This window comes from Tamandua tetradactyla, chromosome X (assembly GCF_023851605.1).
Source record: "Tamandua tetradactyla isolate mTamTet1 chromosome X, mTamTet1.pri, whole genome shotgun sequence".
Classification (NCBI taxonomy): Eukaryota; Metazoa; Chordata; class Mammalia; order Pilosa; family Myrmecophagidae; genus Tamandua; species Tamandua tetradactyla.
The window spans coordinates 12955365-12977619 of NC_135353.1; the positions used below are offsets into that span (position 1 = coordinate 12955365).

The following is a 22255-nucleotide window of genomic DNA, read 5'->3' on the forward strand; positions in this document are numbered from 1 at the left end:
CCGAACATTCTCTTTTTTTTCTTTTGGTTTATTTTAAACCATTTCCACACTATATTGATTGCTATAACTTAATAGTTTTTATCACAGATACTGTTCATCCTCCATGTTTTTTCTCCTAAAAACATTGTTTTGGTTCTTTGATGTGCTTTGCATTTCCATATGAATTTTAGAAACAGCTTTTCAAATATCATAAAAATTCCTGCCAAGATTCAGCATCAATTAATGATCCTGACATACCTGTGATATAGGTTAACAGAAGTTTACTGGGCATATGTTTTTTTCTTATGGTAAAAAGTGCTCATCTCCAAGAAGGCTGTAAGGATAGTATAATCACTTTTTGGAGCATTTTGCAATTGTTTATCCCCTTTACATTTTTGATCACTGTACACATTACAATACCATTAATATTACTCTTATTATCTGTATTAGTCATAATAACCTTAGGTTCTGTGATTGCCTCTTAACAGTGGAAAGGTTTTTCTTTTAAAAGCTTAGTAATAATCTCCCATTTCATATCAAATTATTTAAATATATATGCATTGTTCTATTTACTTTTCATATGCAATTTAGTGATTTCTCAGCATAACTGTATAAATGAAGCAATATTCCAAGGGAAATTTTTGCTCATCTCCCTTCGTGATCTTAATGTTATCTTCAGCTCATTTTTCACCAATATTTATCACGTCCAAGCAAATATATCTGTTTTTTTCATTCAGTTCTCCATCTTGCAAGGTTGGGTTGAATCATTATCATAAAATCATTATAAACATGTTCTGCCCAAAGGTGTGCAAAATCGAGTAACCAGAGATTATTGCTAGTCAGTATAAAGACTATTGTATTCTATTAACAGTCAGAAAAATAACAGAGTTCAGTCAGTAGAGAGCAGTAGGGAGTCATTGGCAAAAGAAGAAAAATTGCTTTCTTGTGTGTTCTCTAGGCAGTTTTCTGAAGTGCATGCAGCTTTCTGTCACCTGGCTGTTGCAGTGAGGGAAGCTTGCCAGAGTGACCCACCCCTGCAGAGAAGACAATTTCCCCAGTGCCTGAATCTGACAAGTTCATAGTGGATTACAGTATCAGGAGCCCAGTAATTTACCAAGGTAAATCATTTTTTCATAAATCCAATCCGAACCCTCCTTGTTCAGTACTTCCCCAGCACCATAGAGAGCTGACTTTTGGCAAGTTCTAGAGGATGGATGTCAAGTAATTACCACAGAATACACATTTAAGCAACGTATATGATATTTTGTGAACTGCAGCTATGCCTCTCGCATCAAATTCTGGATTTTATCTCTATGGGGTAGATGGTTGATCTTCCTTATGTACTCCTTTGCATCCATAGTAGTAGTGACTTTCACGCTTTACAGAATATGCAGAATGTTATCAGATATTAAATATTTTGCATGATATTTTCTACTACTATGTTCTTTATAGTTCTCTCTACTTTTTAAGAGCAATCTCTTTTCAATGCAGGGCCCTCTGAACCTTATCTCCCGAGTATGTTTGCCTATTTTCACTGCTTATTCTCTCTTTCTGAAGTTAAGTGGGTAGTTCCTAAAGAGAGCCTGGGATGTATAGTACTGTCAAGGTTGAGTTGGATTTCCTTTTCAACTTAACAGCTGGCATTTGTGGAACACATCCCATTTTTTCATGTGCCAAACCATGTTAATTAGAATCTCAAAACAATAGTACGTGCTAGAAATCTAAATTTCAGGGGAGGAGGAGAAAGAGTACCCTTATTCTCTATCAGACTTGACATGTGTCCCATTAAGTACACAACAGATGAGGGGATATTCACTCAGGGAGTGGTAGGAGAGAAAGAGCAGTTGGATGGTTGTCATCAAGGTCATGATCATATGGTTGTGGCTACTCCTGTTCAGATCATAGGGGTATGTTGCAATAGCATGTCTTCGGGGTATGGTTCAAGTGAGGCTGCCATCCACAGCCATGCTGTGTGCAGTGCCCCCTACACAAGGGGCCATTCATGGGCATCCACCCAGAAATGGCGTCTTTTGGAGAGGCATAATACACAACATGTATAACATTTGTGGTGGCCCTGGAAGGGGGTTGGGTGGTGTGTGTGGCACCAGCATATAGGAGTCATTTGAGCCTTGCCAACCACCTTCTCAGTGCTGGGCCAGCTCAGGGGAAATGACTTGAGTTGCCATGGAATGAAGATCCCTGGAAAAAGTGTCATTTGTACATTCTTCAAGGATTTGTAGCACTCAGTTAAATAGGGGACTAGGAAAATATGAAAAATATGTGGAATGGTCATTTTGCTCTTTTCTCCATTCCCTGTGCAGAACCCAGTTCCCCCTTTTTGAATTTACTTTTCAATATTCTGTACAAAATCACAAATTTAGAAGGGGTTAAGCATGGTTATGTTATTGAGACTCTGTTAGTCTGTGTTACAATTTCCAATTCTTAATTATTTACTTATTTTTATATTTGTCCATTCATCTTTTGTTTTTTTTTAATTTTTGGTTTCATTTGCAGGATAGATGAGCAAGATAAAATTGCAGTGCAGACTACTTCAGATGTGCCCAGATTGCATAGGTCTTATGGGAACTGATGGGTAGAGGTGCCCTGACATGTTTGTGGGGTAGGGATGTGTTGAAGGCAGCATTGCTAGATGTTAGCATTGCCATCTCCAGGCACACTGTGTGCAGTGCCCTACTCAGAAAAGAAGAGTGACTGGAAATGTCTTGGGGTGCCAGGGCTGCTGTGAAAATACCACACAATCATTGGCTTTAAATAACAAGAGTTTATCAAATCTCACATTTTTAGAAGCTAGATGTCCAACAGACAGGGCTTGATTTCTCTCAGTCTGCGTTTTCCAGCAGTCCTCCTTCAGGTGACCACCTTTCTGTTCTTGTGTCTGCCCCTCTCATTTTCACTGCCTTTTGGTTTCTGCTGTTTGACTGTGTCCTAATTTCGTCTGCTTATAAGGACTCCAGTCATGGATTAAGACACCCTGATTCTATTTGTCCTCATCTAATAAGGATCTTCAAAGATTCTATTCACAACTGAGTCTGCACCATAACTAATACTAACACCTTCAAAGGTCCTCTTTACAAATGGGTTCACACCCACAGAAAAATGGACTAAGACTTGAACGTATCTTTTATGGGGTACATGATTCAATTCCAAAGAAGGAACAAAGCTTATTTTCTAGGAGATCAAATTCTGTCCCACTGAATGTGCAGAAGGTGAAGGGGATACCCATTCATGGAGTGGTGAAAGAGAAAGGCAATGCCATAGTTGTTTTACACATCATGATCTTATACTGGTGGCCCCTCATGGAATGAGGCCATTCATACAGATCAAAAGATTCGTGGCCCTTTGTGGTGTAAAGTAATGCACAACAGGTACAGCATCTGTGGTGGTCTTGGGGGTGGAAGTGGCATATAAGAGCCATTGGAGCTATTCCTGGAATTGCAGAGCAGTGTGCTCAGTCCTGAGCCAATTCAGGAAACCACTTGCAGAGATTTCTGTGGGTTAAGCCTATGGAGTGACGGCCTGGAGAAAGTCTTGTAGAGGTTCTTCAGAGGTTTGTATCACTTGGTTTAAAAGGGATTTGAACAAATGTGAAAAAATATAGTAAGTGATGATTTTACTGTGTTTTTCTTCTGCAGAACCCAATTCCCTTTGAATCCTATATATGAAGTCACAAACTTAGTAAGGGCTAAGCGTATTTAAGCTCTTCAGGCTCTGTTAGTCTGTATTACAGTTTTCAATTCTTATTTATTGACTTACTATTTTTATTTTTGTTTCTTCTGAAACATTGAGTAGACCTCTGGATAATGGGCTGGGGGGGCTGGGATCGCCTAAGTCTTATGGAGAAATCCTAGGTATAGGTGCCCTGCCTTGTGGGGTGGGTGTGATGAAGGCTGCTTAGGGGCATTGGACATCATCACCATCTTCAGGCACACTGTGTGCAGTGCCCTACTCAGGAAGGTACAGTTAAGTATTTAGATAACAATATTAACTGCGCCCTTCTGAGTAGAGTAATGCTCAACTAGAACAACTTTTGGGGTGTCTTTGGAGATTAGGTAGATTGAGGCATAAGTCTACCCTCCCTTAAACCTTGGTTCCCAGACTTTGGTGCTGGGCAACTTCAGAGAATTTTCTGAAGTACCGCCTTAAACACCAAACATGGGACGGACGTTTAAGGTACTTATTTTTTTTGCATTTTGAAATGTCTTAATGCGTACATTTCTTGTTCTGGGTATGTTTGTTGTTGTGTGTTTTTTCTTCCTCTATTGGTTTTGTGGAGTTATTTATTCTTTGAATTTTGTTTTATGTTTTTGTATTTTTAATTTATGAGAGGTTGTTTAATATAGAGTTTTTTTTGTGTAATTTGTGGCATTTCTTAGTGTTTTGTGTAGCCTGACTATGCTATAGTATGTGTAATTACAGTCTTCAATTCTTATTTATTGACTTACTATTTTTATTTTTGTTTCTTCTGAAACATTGAGTAGACCTCTGGATAATGAGCTAGGGGGGCTGGGATCGCCTAAGTCTTACGGATAAATCCTAGGTATAGGTGCCCTGCCTTGTGGGGTGGATGTGGTAAAGGCTGCTTAGGGGCATTGGACATCATCACCATCTTCAGGCACACTGTGTGCAGTGCCCTACTCAGGAAGGTACAGTTAAGTATTTAGATAACAATATTAACTGCCCCCTTCTGAGTAGAGTAATGCTCAACTAGAACAACTTTTGGGGTGTCTTTGGAGATTAGGTAGATTGAGGCATAAGTCTACCCTCCCTTAAACCTTGGTTCCCAGACTTTGGTGCTGGGCAACTTCAGAGAATTTTCTGAAGTACCGCCTTAAACACCAAACATGGGACGGACGTTTAAGGTACTTATTTTTTTTGCATTTTGAGATGTCTTAATGCGTACATTTCTTGTTCTGGGTATGTTTGTTGTTGTGTGTTTTTTCTTCCTCTCTTGGTTTTGTGGAGTTATTTATTCTTTGAATTTTGTTTTATGTTTTTGTATTTTTAATTTATGAGAGGTTGTTTAATATAGAGTTTGTTTTGTGTAATTTGTGGCATTTCTTAGTGTTTTGTGTAGCCTGACTATGCTATAGTATGTGTAATTACAGTTTTCAATTCTTATATATTGACTTACTATTTTTATTTTTGTTTCTTCTGAAACATTGAGTAGACCTCTGGATAATGAGCTGGGGGGGCTGGGATCGCCTAAGTCTTATGGAGAAATCCTAGGTATAGGTGTCCTGTCTTGTGGGGTGGATGTGGTAAATGCTGCTTAGGGGCATTGGACATCATCACCATCTTCAGGCACACTGTGTGCAGTGCCCTACTCAGGAAGGTACAGTTAAGTATTTAGATAACAATATTAATTGCACCCTTCTGAGTAGAGTAATGCTCAACTAGAACAACTTTTGGGGTGTCTTTGGAGATTAGGTAGATTGAGGCATAAGTCTACCCTCCCTTAAATCTTGGTTCCCAGACTTTGGTGCTGGGCAACTTCAGAGAATTTTCTGAAGTACCGCCTTAAACACCAAACATGGGACGGACGTTTAAGGTACTTATTTTTTTTGCATTTTGAAATGTCTTAATGCGTACATTTCTTGTTCTGGGTATGTTTGTTGTTGTGTGTTTTTTCTTCCTCTATTGGTTTTGTGGAGTTATTTATTCTTTGAATTTTGTTTTATGTTTTTGTATTTTTAATTTATGAGAGGTTGTTTAATATAGAGTTTTTTTTGTGTAATTTGTGGCATTTCTTAGTGTTTTGTGTAGCCTGACTATGCTATAGTATGTGTAATTACAGTCTTCAATTCTTATTTATTGACTTACTATTTTTATTTTTGTTTCTTCTGAAACATTGAGTAGACCTCTGGATAATGAGCTAGGGGGGCTGGGATCGCCTAAGTCTTACGGATAAATCCTAGGTATAGGTGCCCTGCCTTGTGGGGTGGATGTGGTAAAGGATGCTTAGGGGCATTGGACATCATCACCATCTTCAGGCACACTGTGTGCAGTGCCCTACTCAGGAAGGTACAGTTAAGTATTTAGATAACAATATTAATTGCACCCTTCTGAGTAGAGTAATGCTCAACTAGAACAACTTTTGGGGTGTCTTTGGAGATTACGTAGATTGAGGCATAAGTCTACCCTCCCTTAAACCTTGGTTCCCAGACTTTGGTGCTGGGCAACTTCAGAGAATTTTCTGAAGTACCGCCTTAAACACCAAACATGGGACGGACGTTTAAGGTGCTTATTTTTTTTTGCATTTTGAAATGTCTTAATGCGTACATTTCTTGTTCTGGGTATGTTTGTTGTTGTGTGTTTTTTCTTCCTCTATTGGTTTTGTGGAGTTATTTATTATTTGAATTTTGTTTTATGTTTTTGTATTTTTAATTTATGAGAGGTTGTTTAATATAGAGTTTGTTTTGTGTAATTTGTGGCATTTCTTAGTGTTTTGTGTAGCCTGACTATGCTATAGTATCTGTGATTACAGTCTTCAATTCATATTTATTGACTTACTATTTTTATTTTTGTTTCTTCTGAAACATTGAGTAGACCTCTGGATAATGGGCTGGGGGGGCTGGAATCGCCTAAGTCTTATGGAGAAATCCTAGGTATAGGTGCCCTGCCTTGTGGGGTGGGTGTGATAAAGGCTGCTTAGGGGCATTGGACATCATCACCATCTTCAGGCACACTGTGTGCAGTGCCCTACTCAGGAAGGTACAGTTAAGTATTTAGATAACAATATTAATTGCACCCTTCTGAGTAGAGTAATGCTCAACTATAACAGCTTTTGGGGTGTCTTTGGAGATTAGGTAGATTGAGGCATAAGTCTACCCTCCCTTAAACCTTGGTTCCCAGACTTTGGTGCTGGGCAACTTCAGAGAATTTTCTGAAGTACCGCCTTAACACCAAACATGGGACGGACGTTTAAGGTACTTATTTTTTTTTGCATTTTGAAATGTCTTAATGCGTACATTTCTTGTTCTGGGTATGTTTGTTGTTGTGTGTTTTTTCTTCCTCTCTTGGTTTTGTGGACTTATTTATTCTTTGAATTTTGTTTTATGTTTTTGTATTTTTAATTTATGAGAGGTTGTTTAATATAGAGTTTGTTTTGTGTAATTTGTGGCATTTCTTAGTGTTTTGTGTAGCCTGACTATGCTATAATATCTGTGATTACAGTCTTCAATTCTTATTTATTGACTTACTATTTTTATTTTTGTTTCTTCTGAAACATTGAGTAGACCTCTGGATAATGAGCTAGGGGGGCTGGGATCGCCTAAATCTTACGGAGAAATCCTAGGTATAGGTGCCCTGCCTTGTGGGTTGGATGTGGTAAAGGCTGCTTAGGGGCATTGGACATCATCACCATCTTCAGGCACACTGTGTGCAGTGCCCTACTCAGGAAGGTACAGTTAAGTATTTAGATAACAATATTAACTGCGCCCTTCTGAGTAGAGTAATGCTCAACTAGAACAACTTTTGGGGTGTCTTTGGAGATTAGGTAGATTAAGGCATAAGTCTACCCTCCCTTAAACCCTGGTTCCCAGATTTTGGTGCTGGGCAACTTCAGAGAATTTTCTGAAGTACCGCCTTAAACACCAAACTTGGGACGGGCGTTTAAGGTACTTATTTTTTTTGCATTTTGAAATGTCTTAATGCGTACATTTCTTGTTCTGGGTATGTTTGTTGTTGTGTGTTTTTTCTTCCTCTATTGGTTTTGTGGAGTTATTTGTTCTTTGAATTTTGTTTTATGTTTTTGTATTTTTAATTTATGAGAGGTTGTTTAATATAGAGTCTGTTTTGTGTAATTTGTGGCATTTCTTAGTGTTTTGTGTAGCCTGACTATGCTATAGTATGTGTAATTACAGTTTTCAATTCTTATATATTGACTTACTATTTTTATTTTTGTTTCTTCTGAAACATTGAGTAGACCTCTGGATAATGAGCTGGGGGGGCTGGGATCGCCTAAGTCTTATGGAGAAATCCTAGGTATAGGTGTCCTGTCTTGTGGGGTGGATGTGGTAAATGCTGCTTAGGGGCATTGGACATCATCACCATCTTCAGGCACACTGTGTGCAGTGCCCTACTCAGGAAGGTACAATTAAGTGTTTAGATAACAATATTAATTGCGCCCTTCTGAGTAGAGTAATGCTCAACTAGAGCAACTTTGGGGTGTCTTTGGAGATTAGGTAGATTGAGGCATAAGTCTACCCTCCCTTAAACCTTGGTTCCCAGACTTTGGTGCTGGGCGACTTCAGAGAATTTTCTGAAGTACCGCCTTAAACACCAAACATGGCACGGACGTTTAAGGTACTTATTTTATTTGCATTTTGAAATGTCTTAATGCGTACATTTCTTGTTCTGGGTATGTTTGTTGTTGTGTGTTTTTTCTTCCTCTATTGGTTTTGTGGAGTTATTTATTCTTTGAATTTTATTTTATGTTTTTGTATTTTTAATTTATGAAAGGTTGTTTAATATAGAGTTTGTTTTGTGTAATTTGTGGCATTTCTTAGTGTTTTGTGTAGCCTGACTATGCTGTAGTATGTGTAATTATTGGTTGTAATATTATTTATACTTCTGTTCCTTGTGTTTTTTTTTAATTTGCTATTTTACTCTTGAAATTTCAGTTGCATTTATTTTTATCCTTTTTGGGCATTTCATAGTTTTATTTGCTAGTAATGTGTATTGTTTATATATTGATGTACTGATTAATCAGTACTCTTCATTTAGGCTTTTTCCATGTTTTATTTATTTGACTCCTATTTTTGTTTTCTATTGTTTTATTACTTTTATAATGGTGGCATGTTGTTGCTTCCTATGAAAAGGAGCTCGAAGGATATTGAGGAATGATGAGAAAGAAAGGAAGAAAAGAAAGAAAGAAGGGAGGAAGGAAGGAAGGGAGGAAGAAAGAAAGAGAGAGAGGAAGGGAGAAAGAAAGAAAGGAAGAAAGAAAGAAAGAAAAGACACAGATGGGCTCAGGGTGTCTGAAGGGTAACTTTACATCAGACATCAGACAATTTTATTCTTATCCAGATCCTGTTTAAATACTGCAGGGTGACAAAAGGCATGCATGTGTTTCTTGAAAGAACCGAGAGCTCATTTTTCAGTGCTCTCTTCCTTCATACTTAACATAACCATTTGGAGCAAACATTCTCTTCCTCCCAGACTGCTCTACATAACAATCTCCACAGTTTACTGCCACCATCCTGAGGCCAGCTGCTCCCAACAAATTCTGCAGGTCTTGTTTTAACACTTGGCTCCTACAGCATGTTGGGCCTTACAGCATGTTCTGTTATTTTCCGCCCATCTGATTTGTGATTTTTAAGTGGTACTTTTTATTGAACATGTACTTGTTGGTTTGGGATTATGCATTAAATGGTAGGCATTTTGTTCAAATTTTGCACATGGCTATGATTGGTCTTTTATCACACATTTTCTTGTCCATGTATGAGATAATATTGAATTTGGTAGGGTATTAATCATGTGTCCTGTGGCACCGTTTTATCCACTTATTATTCTCTCTGGATTTTTTATGAATGCTGTCATTTATTTTGTGAATAATTGCAGTTTCCCTTTTTCTGTTTTAGCGTCATTGTTTTTTCTTACCCTGTATCACGACTTAAGATTTCCAGCACAATGTTGAACAAGAGCAGCGTTTGTATGAGCAGAGCAAATTATATTTCATCCAGTTATTCTTGGTGGTCAATCCAGCATTGTAGAATCATAATTGTTTATTTTTCTAAGTGATTCTTTGATTTTTAAGATGATTTTACACATATTTCCTCATTCAAAGTCTCAGATCTCCTAAGTATAGTAACATGTAATGAATTTTGTGAGGACTAAATGAAATCATGTACTGTGTTATAGCATATTTTCCCGAAATAATTAAATTAAAGATCATAATGATTATTTTATTAGTTATTTTAACAGTAATATTAGTATCAAGCATTTATATTCATCAGTTTACACTCTATTTGACTTGCTTTTGGTTCACCGTAAGAATGCTTGAAAGGAGATATTATCTCTTAATGTTTAGTGATGAAACACATGTATTAACAGTCGTTAGAAGTGCTGTAGTATTTTGTACATGTGTGTGTATGTTTGTAAACATCAGATCATATGCTTATTTCCTAAATATTAAATAATGGCTATCCATCCACAGTTTTTTATATAATATAGATAAGGTTTAGGTATGGATATGGATGTAGATAGAGGTATTTTCAAATGCAAAGCTGTAATATGTAGAGCATTCATTGTGGATTTTTGACACAAAGTGATTATTAAATTATTGTTTTCTTCCTCCTCAGGAAATACAGATAAAAGTGAATTCAACAGATACAGATACAACGGAATTCTCAGTATGGGGGCCTTTGGATTTAAAGAATGACAGGTTAGGAGAGAGGGTGAATTATATGTAATAGGGAGAATTTCTGAAAATATAACATTTTAGTGGTTTGTTAACATGTCATGAATAGATTTTTTCTTTTAGTAATTAAATCTGCGTTGTGATAATAGAATACCTATTTTTTCTGTTGCTTTTCATATTCCGAATGGATCGTCACTTAGTACCTCATTATTCAGCAAGACAACTCTGTTTCACTGAGTTAGTGCAATTTCAAAGACAGAGGCTTGCGATGAGGGTGAAATGAGGAAATCTTCATGAAGTCTACAAAGACATTGCCACTTGGGTAAGTGAGAATTAAGGAACTATCCCTCTCCATTCTCCTCTCCCTCTTCCTCTTGTTCCTTCTGTTCCTGCTTCTCTTCTTCCTCCTGTTCTTAGTCTTCATTTTCCTCCTTCCCCTCCCATTCGCCCCTCTTCCTCCAGCTCCCTGATCACCACCCTCATCGAACTCCCTATCCTCCCCCTCTTCTTTTTTTTTCCTGAGAGATTTAAAATGTTTAATAGCTTTTATTTTTGATGTTATGTGAGCATTATTGTGGTGGCTATTCTTAAGAAATGGTCTCCCATATACTATTTTATAGGGACTTAATCCAAGTCTGTTTCTGGAGGCCACTCATGCCTTCAGCGGGGCAACTGACAGGGCTTTGTCTCAAGGTAAGTTTGTTTCTTGGAAGTTTTATATAAAGTTTTCTTTAATGTTTGGTTCATTTTTTTCAATTTTTCCAGTAGTCTTAAGGTATATGTAGGTTTCACGTAATCTGCAAGCCTTTTGACACTTACTAGGTATCTGTCACTTAATAGAAATAAAAGCACTTCTATTAGCTTTTTCTAACTATATTTACTTTAATAAAGAGAATTTATTTACTGGCATGTAGCCATTAGGACTTCTTTTTTCCTTTTAAAAAATTTTAGACTTCAAATTTTATTAAGATATTTCATACACAATATAATCCATCCAAAGTATACATTCAGTGTTGCACACACCTAGTTGTACTCATCGTTAAATTCTATTTTAGAACATTTTCATTATTGTAAAAAGAAAAATGAAAATAGACATAAAACAATAAAACACAAAATATCCCATACCCTTATTCTCCCTTATCACTGACTCCTAGTATAGGTGTGGTACATTTGTTACTGTTGATGAAAAGATATTAAGATATTACTGTTAACTAGTGTCCATAGTTCACAATAAATGTTTTCCCCCACATACCACTCTTTTATTAACTCTTTGAACAAGAGTCATACATTTGTTCATGAATGAACGTACATTTATTTGTAATATTAATTATAAATATCATCCACTACAAGGGTCACTTCATTACACAATCCCATATTTTAACCTCTAGTTTTCTTTCAGTGACATGTCTGACTCTAAACAGACCCTTTGAGCCATATTCAGCTACAATTTGGCACTATTACTTATAATCCAAATAACAAGCTACTGTCACCTCTGTCCATCTCCAAACATTTAAATTTAACCCTGTTAAAAAATTCTGTACAAATTAGGTCACCCCTTCCCATTCTGTAGCCTCATTCCCAGTCTTGGTAACCTATATTCCAATTTTTATGCCTATGAATTTATATACTCTAATTAGTTCGTATTAGTGGTATCCTGCGATATTTGTCCTTTTGTGTCTGAACTATTTCATTTAGCATTATGTACTCAAGGTTCATCCATATGGTTGCGTGCTTTAGGACTTTATTCCTTCTTAGTGCTGAGGAATATTCCCTAGCACATGTGTTTACTACGTTTTGTCTATCCATTCACTGGTTGATGGGAATTTGGATTGCTTCCATCTTTTGGCAATTGTGAATAAGGCTGCTACGAATATCAGTGTGAAAATGTCTGTTCATGTCCCTGCTGTCAAATCTTCTATGTATATATCAAGTAGTGAAATTGCTGGGTCATAGTGGAACTCAATACTGAGCTTCCTGAGGAACGGCCAAACGGCCTTCCACAGCAACTATACTATTTTATATTCCCATCAGAGGTAAGTGTTCTTATTTCTCCACATCCTTGCTAACACTAGCAGTTTCCTGTTTGTTTAATAGTGGCCCTTTTCTAATAGAAATGAGATGATATTTCATTGTGGTTTTGATTTGCATTTCCCTAATAGCTAGTGAAGATGGCCATTTTTTAATGTGTTCTAGTCGTTTGTCTTTCCTATCCTTGGAGAAATATCTATTCATGTCTTTTGCACATTTTATAATAGGGTGGTTTGTCTTTTTATTGACGAGTTGTAGGAATTTTTATAGTCTCTGGGTATCAAACCCTTATCAGACATTTGGTTTTGAAATATTTTCCCTCATTGAGTTGGCTGCCTTTTCACAAAGTCCTTTGGCACACATAAATATTCAGTCTTGAGGAGGTCCCATTTTCGTATTTTTTCTTTTGTTGCTTGTGCTTTGGGTATAAGGTCTAAGAAGCTATCTCCTATCACTAGGTCTTTAAGATGCTTCCCTGTATGTTCTTTTAGGAGTTTTATGGTCCTGGCTCTTGTATTTAGGTCTTTGATCTATTTTGAGATAATTTTTGTATAAGGTACGAGATGGGGGTCCTCGTTCATGCTTTTGGATAAGGATATTTCATTTTCCCCAAACTATTCATTGAAGAGACTATTCTATCTCAGTTTAGTGGTTTTGAGGGCCTTGTTAGAAAATCAGTTGATGATAGATCTGAGGGTCTCATTTCTGAACTCTCAATTCATTTTCGTAGATCAGTATGTCTGTTTTTGTGCCAATACCATGCTCTTTTGACCACGGTGGCTTTATAATAAGCTTTAAAATGAAAAGTATTAGTCCTCCCACTTCATTGTTCTTTTTTAGAATATTTTTTGGCTATTTGAGGTCTTTTTCCCTTCCAAATAAATTTGATAATTAACCTTTCCATGTCTGCAAAGTAGGTTGTTAGAGTTTTGATTGATATTTTGTTGAATCTGTAGATTGATTTGGGTAGAATTGACATCTTAACAGTTAACTTTCCTATCCATGAGCACAGAATTTCTCTCCACCCATTTAGATCTTCTTTGATTTCTTTTAGCAATGTTTTATAGTTTTCTGTGTACAGGTCCTTCACATCCTTGGATAAATACTTGATTCTTTTAGTTGCTATTTTGCATGTAACTGTTCCCCTTAATTTTCTCCTCAGGTCACTCTATACTAGCACAAACATTATTGAAATGTTTTGTTTTTTTTTATCAGAAATGGATGCTGAATTTTATCGATTGATTTTTAGCATCAATGGGGATGATCATGCGATGGATGGTCCCTTTAATTTTTTAATGTGCTGTACTATATTGATTTGATTTTCTTCTATTGAACCACCATTGCATGTCTGGTTTAAACCCATTTGGTCATGGTATATTCTATTAATGTGCTGTTGGATTCTATTTGCAAATATTTTGTTAAGAATTTTTGTATCTATATTCATTAGGGAGATTGGCCCTTAATTTTCCTTTCTTGTAGTTCTTAATCCGGTTTTGGTTAGAGTAATGTTAGCTTTATAAAATGAGTTAGGTGGTATTCCTTTTTCCTCATCTTTTTGGGAGAGTTTTAGCAAGATTGGTGTTAGTTCTTATCAGAATGTTTGATCGGAGTGTTTGGTAAAATTCCCTGTGAAGCCATCTGGCCCTGGGCTTTTTTTTTTTTTGAGGAAGATTTTTGAGGCCTGGTTGAATCTCTTTACTTGTGATTGTTTTGTTGAGATCTTCTTTCTTCTCAAGTCAGTGTAGGTTGTTTGTATGTTTCTAGGAATTTGTCTAGTTTGTTGGTGTATGGTTGTTCATAGTATCCTCTTATGATTTTAAAAAAAAATTTCTTCAAGGTCTATGATAACAACCCCCCTCTCATTTCTGATTTGCTTATCTCCATCCTCTCTCTTTTTTACTTTGTCAGCCTATTCAGAGGTCCATCAATTTATTGATTTTCTCAAAGAACAAACTTTTGGTTTTATTGATTATTCTTATTTTGTTGTTTTCCAATTCATTTATTTGTGCTTTACTCTTCATTATTTCTCTTCTTGTATTTGCTTTGGGGTTAGTTTTCTGTTCTTTCTCTAGTTCCTATAGGTGAGCAGTTAGGTCCTTGATGATTTCTCTTGATCTTTTTTTTTTTAAATATAGGCATTTAGGGCAATCATTTTCCCTCTCAGCACAGCCTTTGCCACATCCCGTAAGTTCTGATATATTATATTCTCAGTTTTATTCTTCTCCAAATATGTATGGCTTTCTCTTGCAATTTCTTCCTTGATCTACTGATTGCTGAAGAGTATGTTGATCTCTCTGTTTGTGAAAGTTCTAGTTCTTTGGTGGTTATGGATTTCCAGCGACATTTATTGTGGTCAGAGAAAGTGCTTGGATTAATTTCAATCTTTTGAAATCTATTAAAATTTGCTAATAAAACTAAGAACAAATTATAAGATGGGGAATCAGGAGACTTACTATTTGTAGATTTAATTTATAAGAAATATTCCAAATTAATTCCAGTAGTATATACATAATCTTTCGAAAACTGAATTATAGGCAATCTTTATAATTTTAGTGTTCCTGTAGATATGAAGTGATATCTTTTGGCCTTGAATTTAAATTTCCAAATGATTAACGGTTTTTAATGTCTTTCATGTGCTCATTTGCCATCCTTACAGCATCTCTGTGAATTATATGTTCAAATAATTGGCCTATTTTTATTGGACATTTTGTTTCCTTTGAGTGTCAGGACTTTTTTCTTATATTATGGATGCAGTCTTTTATCAGATTTATGCTATACTAATATTCACTCCCCATATGTGGATTGTCTTTGTTCTCTTTATATTATCATTCAACTCTTGAGTTTTGAATATAGTAGGTGGTATGGTTCTATTTCATTGTTTTACATAAGGATGGCCAAATCTCCCATCACAATTTGTTGAAGAGCCTTTCTACAGTAAATTGTTTTTGTACTTTCATTATATATCATTTGAATTTAATAAATGCGGGATTCTACTTTTGAGCCTTCTCTTTTATTCCATTTTTCTGCTATTCTGCTTTCACAATCATACCGCAGAGTCTTGATTGATGTAACTTAATAGTCTTTACTATCAGATGTAATTTGTCTTCCAAGTTTTTTTTTTAATTTCTTTAACAGCTCTTCTGATAACCTGTTATGAGCGAAGCACCCTTATAAATAAAACAGAAAACATGGAATTCTTGCTTTAATTAGGTACCATAATTTATTGATCTGAAAATATATTTAGGATATATTCTTAAATAAAAAAGGTAAGTTTCAAAACAATAACAGCCGACATTTGCCCAGCATGTATTATGTGCCAGGTTTACAAGTTCTAGAAGCTTGACAATATTATATTAAGTTACTTTATCCATATAGAAACCCAGTATGATCCAATAACTTGTTTAAAACATAAATTTTTTTGTTAGTACTTGGTAAAAGAAGATGGCCACAAGTGCAATAATGAACTGACTCTGGTCTTTCTCCCACATTATATTTAAACCCACTCTCTGGATTTGGCCTTTTCCTGCCCCTGAATGAAATCTCAGTAAGAGCTCAAAGCATTTTTGATTTGTTTTGATCCATTTCTGACAGCCAGGCAGTGTTACTTGAATAATCAGAAATGTCCAGTCCAATCTCACCTTCTTTCAACTTAAAGCATTCCTCCTTCTCCAGGCCACCTTGACTCAAGTTTAAATGCCTGAAGTGGGGAGGTATATTAGTGGTAGCATCTACCCTCTCATCGTGTGTATTACTCCACCTTCTTCTTGTCATCCTTCCCCTCCCTTCAGTTTCTTACTCCTTCCTTCAGTTTTGGGCCCCTGGAAAAGAAGTGCATAGTCTCCTATGTCAGGCACAGTCCTGTTTCAAAACAATAACAGCCGACATTTGCCCAGCATGTATTATGTGCCAGGTTTACAAGTTCTAGAAGCTTGACAATATTATATTAAGTTATACCATTATTTCTCTGTTTTACAGGGTCTTTCTCTGGCATGTACTTTGCTCCTGAGATCATTTGTCAAGGATGCAGTCTCTCCTCCAGCTCTCAGCTTGCAGTTGTCCCTTCCACTAACAGATTATCAGAAGTCTCCCCCCACAAGTTCCAGGAAGATGGTAGAATAGGGTAGATCGAGCTCAGCTCTGCTCCAAGGAAAAGTTAGAGAAGGGATGAGAGGGCAACTGAGATGGTGATTCCTGAGTGCAGCTGACCTGGGAGAGTCTTCTGCACCACATAGGGTGCTCTAGTTGCAAGAGCTGAGGAACTGAGAAGCAGAGAACTGAAGTCTAACAGGAGTGCACAGATGGGGAGACAGGGACTAGGAAGCAAGCCAAGCTGTGTTCCTTGAACATACTATCTTCACCAGCTCAGCCACACGACTCACCCCACTCCCGGTGCTCCAAGCGCCCCCGCCTCACCAAACTCCAGCGCTTGTACCCGACCCATACCCCCACCCCAAGTGCAACCCAACCCATCTCTCCTACACCACACCCTGTTCCCTGCAGGCTGTCGCCAGCACATAAAGGCTGCGGGTGCTTATCTCCATACACAGTCTACACCCACCCTCAGCCCATAGTGTCACACAGCCTCACACCCACCCCCAGCCCTGTGCATCAGTTTACTAGGCCCGCACATGTGCGTGGCCCTTGGTCATGCCCCTCCACTCTGGGAAAGCGCTAACCTGCACAGCCGGGTCACACCCGCCCCCAACCCATGCAGGCAGAACACCGACCAGCCGCCATGGCTCTGTGCATACGCACAAAGGGCCGTGCGCCCTAGACCAGCGTACACCAGGGTTACCTCCCCAGACCTATGCACCTGCACAGCTACATCCTCCCTGGATGCTGGGCGCCCACGTTCACAAGCACCAGCATAAAATCCCCAACAACATACACCTGCGCCGCAAGGCGTTGCCGCACTGTTGTGCCCTGCATTCTACACATTCATCCTGCAAGCACAAGGCTTTAGACTACTGAAGGAAATCAACTTCCAAAGTAAATCAAGATTTTTACATGCAAAGAAAACAACAGAAGATCGCTAAACATATTACAATGCAGACAGATATAGTCCCAGCCTAAGGACCAAATTAAAACACCTGAGGAGACACAGATGTTGGAACAACTAATCAAAGATGTTCATTACTAAATGAAATAAGTGGGACGGCTAATGACATAAAGGAGATCAGAAAGACAGTAGAAGAGCATCAAGAGGAATTTGAAAGAATAAATAGAAAAATAGCAGATATCACAGAGATTAAAGATGCTGTTGACCAATAGAAAACATACAAGAGACACACAACAGCAGATCTGAAGAGACAGAAGAAAAAATAAGCAAACTAGAGGACAGGATAACTGACTTCAAACACTCAAAACTGCAAATGGCAAAAAAAGATGGAAAAATTGGAATTGTATCTCAGGGAAATGATGGACACAACAAACTCACAAATGTAAGAATCATTGGTGTCCCAGAAGGGGAAGAGAGGAGTAAAGGGCTAGGAAGAGTACTTGAGGATATAGTGGGGCAAAACTTTCCAACCCTAATGAAGATATCTCCCCTCACAGACTGTGGGTCCCTCATCCTCCATCCCACACACATGCTCAGGAGTCTTCTTATGTGTGTTCCCTCTTTTGCTTTTTTTTTTAACTTGCTGTTTTGAAATGCTAACATGCGGAAATGCTACAGAAATCATACAGATGCCATACAGAGAACTCCAATATTTCTCTCACTCCACCCCCCCAAACCCAAATGCATGAATTTTAACATTTTGTTACTTTTGCTGTACCATCATTTATCGCTACCTAATCTGTTGCTCATTTCTAAAAAAGAACATTTTGTTGGATTAAGAATTCTTAGCAGGTTTTTTGTTGTTGTTGTTTTCAGCACTTTGAATATCTTTGCCCTGATGTCTTCCCTCCAAGGTCTCTGGTAAGATTTCAGCACTTAATCTTATTGAAACTCCCTTGTGCGTGACACATTGGTTCTCTCTCACAGGTTTCAGAATTAAGTTTGACAGTTTGATTATAATATACCTGAGGTTGGGATTATCTGGCTTTGTCCTGTCGGGAGTTCATTGAGCCTCTTGAATGTAAATATTCATGACTTTTGTCAAATTTTGGAATTTGTCAGCTATTATTTCTTTGAATGCTCTCTCTCCCCCTTCTCACAGTTTTCAACTTAGGGAATTTCCACAGTGTATATATTTGTACCCTTGATGGTGTTCTACACATTCCTCAGGATTTCTTCACCTTTTCTTAATTCTATCTTTTTTTCAACTCCTAAGACTGAATGATTTCAACTGACTTACCTTCTAGTTCTCCAATTCTTTCTTCTGCCAGCTGGAATCTGCTGTCAAAAGTCCCCAGGAAATTTTTTATTTCTGTTACTATGGTCTTCAGCTCTGCTGGCTTGCTTTTCATAATTTTCATCTATTGAAATTTTCTGTGTGCATTTATTGTTTTTCTCATTTGTATTAGTTCTTAGTCCATGCTCCCCTTAAGCTCTTTGAGCATATTTAGTACTTATTTTAAATGTTATATTGTTGTGCGAAAAAGGGGCAAGGCTTTAAGCCTCCTGGAATGTTATATAGAAATATAACAAACCGGGGTGAGGCTCCGAAGTTTCAGGAAGTAGGTTTTATTTTGTATGGCCATAGGGCTCAGCCCAGCAGCCTCTGAAAGTCTGAGCCCTGAACCAAAGGCAACCTTAGCTTTTATAGACTATTACATGCTAGAGATAAGTTAAGCTTAATATGGCCACGGGCAATATTAAAGGAAAAACAATTGGTTTGTTTAAGGCATGCAGCAGGTTACAGAAGCAGGTGAGCTGTTAGGAGAGGGATCCCCATCCCAGGTGTCTAAACTCCCTTGCTTTCAGTTGCACCCATTCCTGAAGGCTAGGAGAGGGGGTTTAAGTTCCAGGAATGTGTCTTATCTTGCTTGCCTGCAGTTTCCCCTATTCCTGAAGGTCAGGAAGAAGGGGTTTGGGGATTTTCCACACAGAAAACAGCTGAACCAGAAGAAGAAGTGGGGGGAGAGGCCTACCTGCTCTAAAGCCTTCTTGCTACAATATGTAGTATTCCCCACATCTGATCCTCCTCATTGGGAATTCAGGTGTTTTAATGTTCTCCATTATGTAGGCCGTCACTTCTCTTCTTTGTATGTCTGTAATTTTTGTTGGAAACCAGACATTTTGATATTTTTACAAGTTCTTGCTAGAATGTAGACTCTGAAGCATCTGTTCCTTAAAGCAGTATCCACCAAATATTGTGATAGAGCTTCCCTTGAATTCCAGGAGCTAACAAAACGAGAAAAAGGAGGGAATTGGGGAAAGGGTGAAGGAAGAGAGGGGGAAAGAAAACACCTTTCCCAGTCTTTGAAGACTGACTTGTACACAAATCCTGTCTTTCAGTGTTTACCTATAAAATAAGCTGTGAGGGTAATTCAAGGCCAGTGCCTAGGCTTCCTCCTTTCTGCACATGCATCTTGTGTTGGGTATGCCAGTGTGGCCTTAGGATTTCCCCTTTTCACATGATTTCTGTTGACCCTTTTTCCCTAAGAATCAGTTTGCTTCTGGTCCTGGGAACTGCACTGTATATCCTACAGGCAGCAATCCCCTGCCCAAGGTAGTCGAATTTGACTGCTCTCCCACAGAATTCTGTAGGAAAGCTCTGTGAGCTCCCTTCTATGTGCACGGAAAGTTGTGGGACAGCAAGTCCTTTAAGCCACCACCAGACAGACTGAGTGAGACATACATACCCCTGGTATGTGCCTGAGGTTAGTCGTCTTCTTCTGAAACTGGGACCAGGGCTCCACATTGGAAGTTCAAGCCAGTTCCTTAGTGAGCCAGTAAAAGGTATGTGTGAGGGGGATGGGGTGGAGATCAAGTCAAGGCATCAAGAGATTCTATCATGTTTTAAGTGTCCTTTTTCCTGATTCAGTGTTCATCCTGTCCCTGTGGTCCTTTACCTGTGTCTGGAGATTTGAGGAAGATGTTTCTGTTGGTTCTGACTGATTGTTCAAAGCTTCTGAAAGCAGGTAGAGTCCTGAAGCTCCTCCCCAAGTTTGTTTTTTTAAGTGATTTTGGATATTTTATGTCCATTGCATTTCTATATTAATTTTAGAATCATATTTTCACTTCCTGCCAGTAATCATGCTAAGGTTTATTTTGTGTTTGCATTGAATTTCTGGAATAACTTGGTGTAATGAACAATATTGAATCTTCCAGCTCACAATTAATTCATATCTCATTTTATTTTGAACTGCCGTATGTATTTCAAGCTTCACATTTCCAATTTCTGTCATTTTTTTCTTACACACGATACTGACTTCTTTGTCTTGGCAGCATAATAAGGAATGAAAGCAAACTCAATGTATTTGTAATATAGCCCGCTTTATCTTCCTATATATGTACATTGGGTATTATTCAGCTCTAATTCCTTTTTTTTTAACTTTTTTAAACATTTATTTATTGTATAATGTAACATGTATACGAAGTAAAGAAACAATCAATTTTCAGTGCACACTTAAATAGTTATAGAACAGATCCCAGAGTGTGTCATGGGCTACCATTCCATCATTTCGTATTTCTTCTAGCTGTTTCAAGCACTGAAGGCTTGAAGGAATATTAATAAAGTGATTCAGCAGCTATACTCATTTGTTAAATCCCATTTTCTCTGTTATTCTTCCTCCTTCTCCTTTGATCCTTCTCCCAGTCTATTGGGATCTTTGGGCAATGCCTGTTCTGATTTTTTCAGGTTGAGAAAAAGTGTCCACACTAAAGTATAGGGGTATGTAATTAATTGATAATTCTGGTGAGGTTTGTCCCTTTTGAGTTTCAGGATTTATCTAATCTGGGAACCCTGCAGAAATTGTATATTCAAGGAAGGCAAACCTAATGCATGAAACCTTTATAGAGTCTCAGTTTGAGCCCTAGGTGTTCTTAAGAGTCAATAGAAGTGATGTTGATTAGGGTTTAGCATACCATGGCAATTAGCACTATGTAACTGAAACTTGCATAAGAGAATAGCCTTTTGTCTCCATTTGAGCTCTCTTGGCCACTGAGGCTTTATTTTATCACACTTCTTTTCCCCTTTTGTCAAGAAGGCATTATCGATTCCAGGGCCAGGGCCAGGGCCAGACTCGTCCTCAGGAGTCACACCCCTCAACTGTGATGGATGCATTTGTTGCTCAGCGAGACATGTTGCTTCATTCATAGGCTTCTGGTAACTGTGCTATCAGTTATTTCTAGTAATTTTGTGTATTTTTCATGTTTTTTATACTTTTTTTTATTACAGTATTTTCTTACTAAGCAATCATGATGGAGTCAGAATGTGAAGGTTAAATGAAGTAATCTCTAAGTATATACTAATCCCCATGACTAACATGTCGGTTAGCAAATGAGTATAGGTTAATAATGATCTTCATTATCATTGTTTTCACTAATCAAATTGAGCAATTACAATAACTCCTTTAGAAGAAGAGAAAGTTGGTATTGGTAGGTAGGAAGATGTTTGCCAAGTGCAAGTCATAAGAAATCGTACAGATTGTTTTCTATATTTCAGTAAAATGAGTTTTTGCTTCAGTAGTTTATGATAAATATTCTTTTATCTCACCATCCTTAGGGGACCTTGATAGACATATGGAAAAACTATTTGTTCCATATCTTTCTTGATCACTGTTAATTACTAGTCTTAGTAAAACTAAGAAAGATTAATATTCTATTTTATTATTTATTTGGAAATCTCTGACTTGTTAGAGGTCAGATGATTTGTAGTCATTTCACAATGAAAGATTTTAAAATAGATTCTGTTGATTAATAGAATGTTCAAACGGAGGCAATGATTTACAAGGGTATATTTTTTAAAATTCCAGAAC

General features: G+C 37.5%; 3 long non-coding RNA genes across 10 annotated transcripts in view; all 3 read left to right on the forward strand.

The window, feature by feature from the left end:
* The window catches only part of LOC143670407 (uncharacterized), a 76107-nt gene extending 72430 nt beyond the window's left edge, over positions 1–3677 (forward strand). For all 5 annotated transcript variants that reach the window (XR_013169351.1, XR_013169348.1, XR_013169350.1 and 2 more), the window contains one exon: positions 938–3677. This is a non-coding gene — a long non-coding RNA (uncharacterized LOC143670407). The remainder of the gene's footprint in view (positions 1–937) is intronic.
* Positions 3678–8156: 4479 nt separating this feature from the next.
* Positions 8157–16669, forward strand: LOC143670356 (uncharacterized). Of its 2 annotated transcripts, XR_013169335.1 has the most exons (5): positions 8157–9652; positions 10302–10384; positions 10561–10682; positions 10981–11053; positions 16364–16669. It is a non-coding gene; the product is annotated as an uncharacterized LOC143670356 (long non-coding RNA). The 2 variants fall into 2 exon arrangements; XR_013169334.1 differs by having other exon boundaries at positions 8157–10384.
* Positions 16670–16678: 9 nt separating this feature from the next.
* Positions 16679–22255, forward strand: part of LOC143670355 (uncharacterized) — a 249778-nt gene continuing 244201 nt past the window's right edge. The window contains exons 1-4 of one of the 3 annotated variants that reach the window (XR_013169332.1): positions 16679–17829; positions 18264–20234; positions 20320–20416; positions 21485–21603. This is a non-coding gene — a long non-coding RNA (uncharacterized LOC143670355). Of the gene's footprint in view, positions 17830–18263; positions 20417–21484; positions 21604–22255 lie in introns of all 3 variants that reach the window. The other 2 variants (XR_013169333.1, XR_013169331.1) reach the window with 2 other exon arrangements.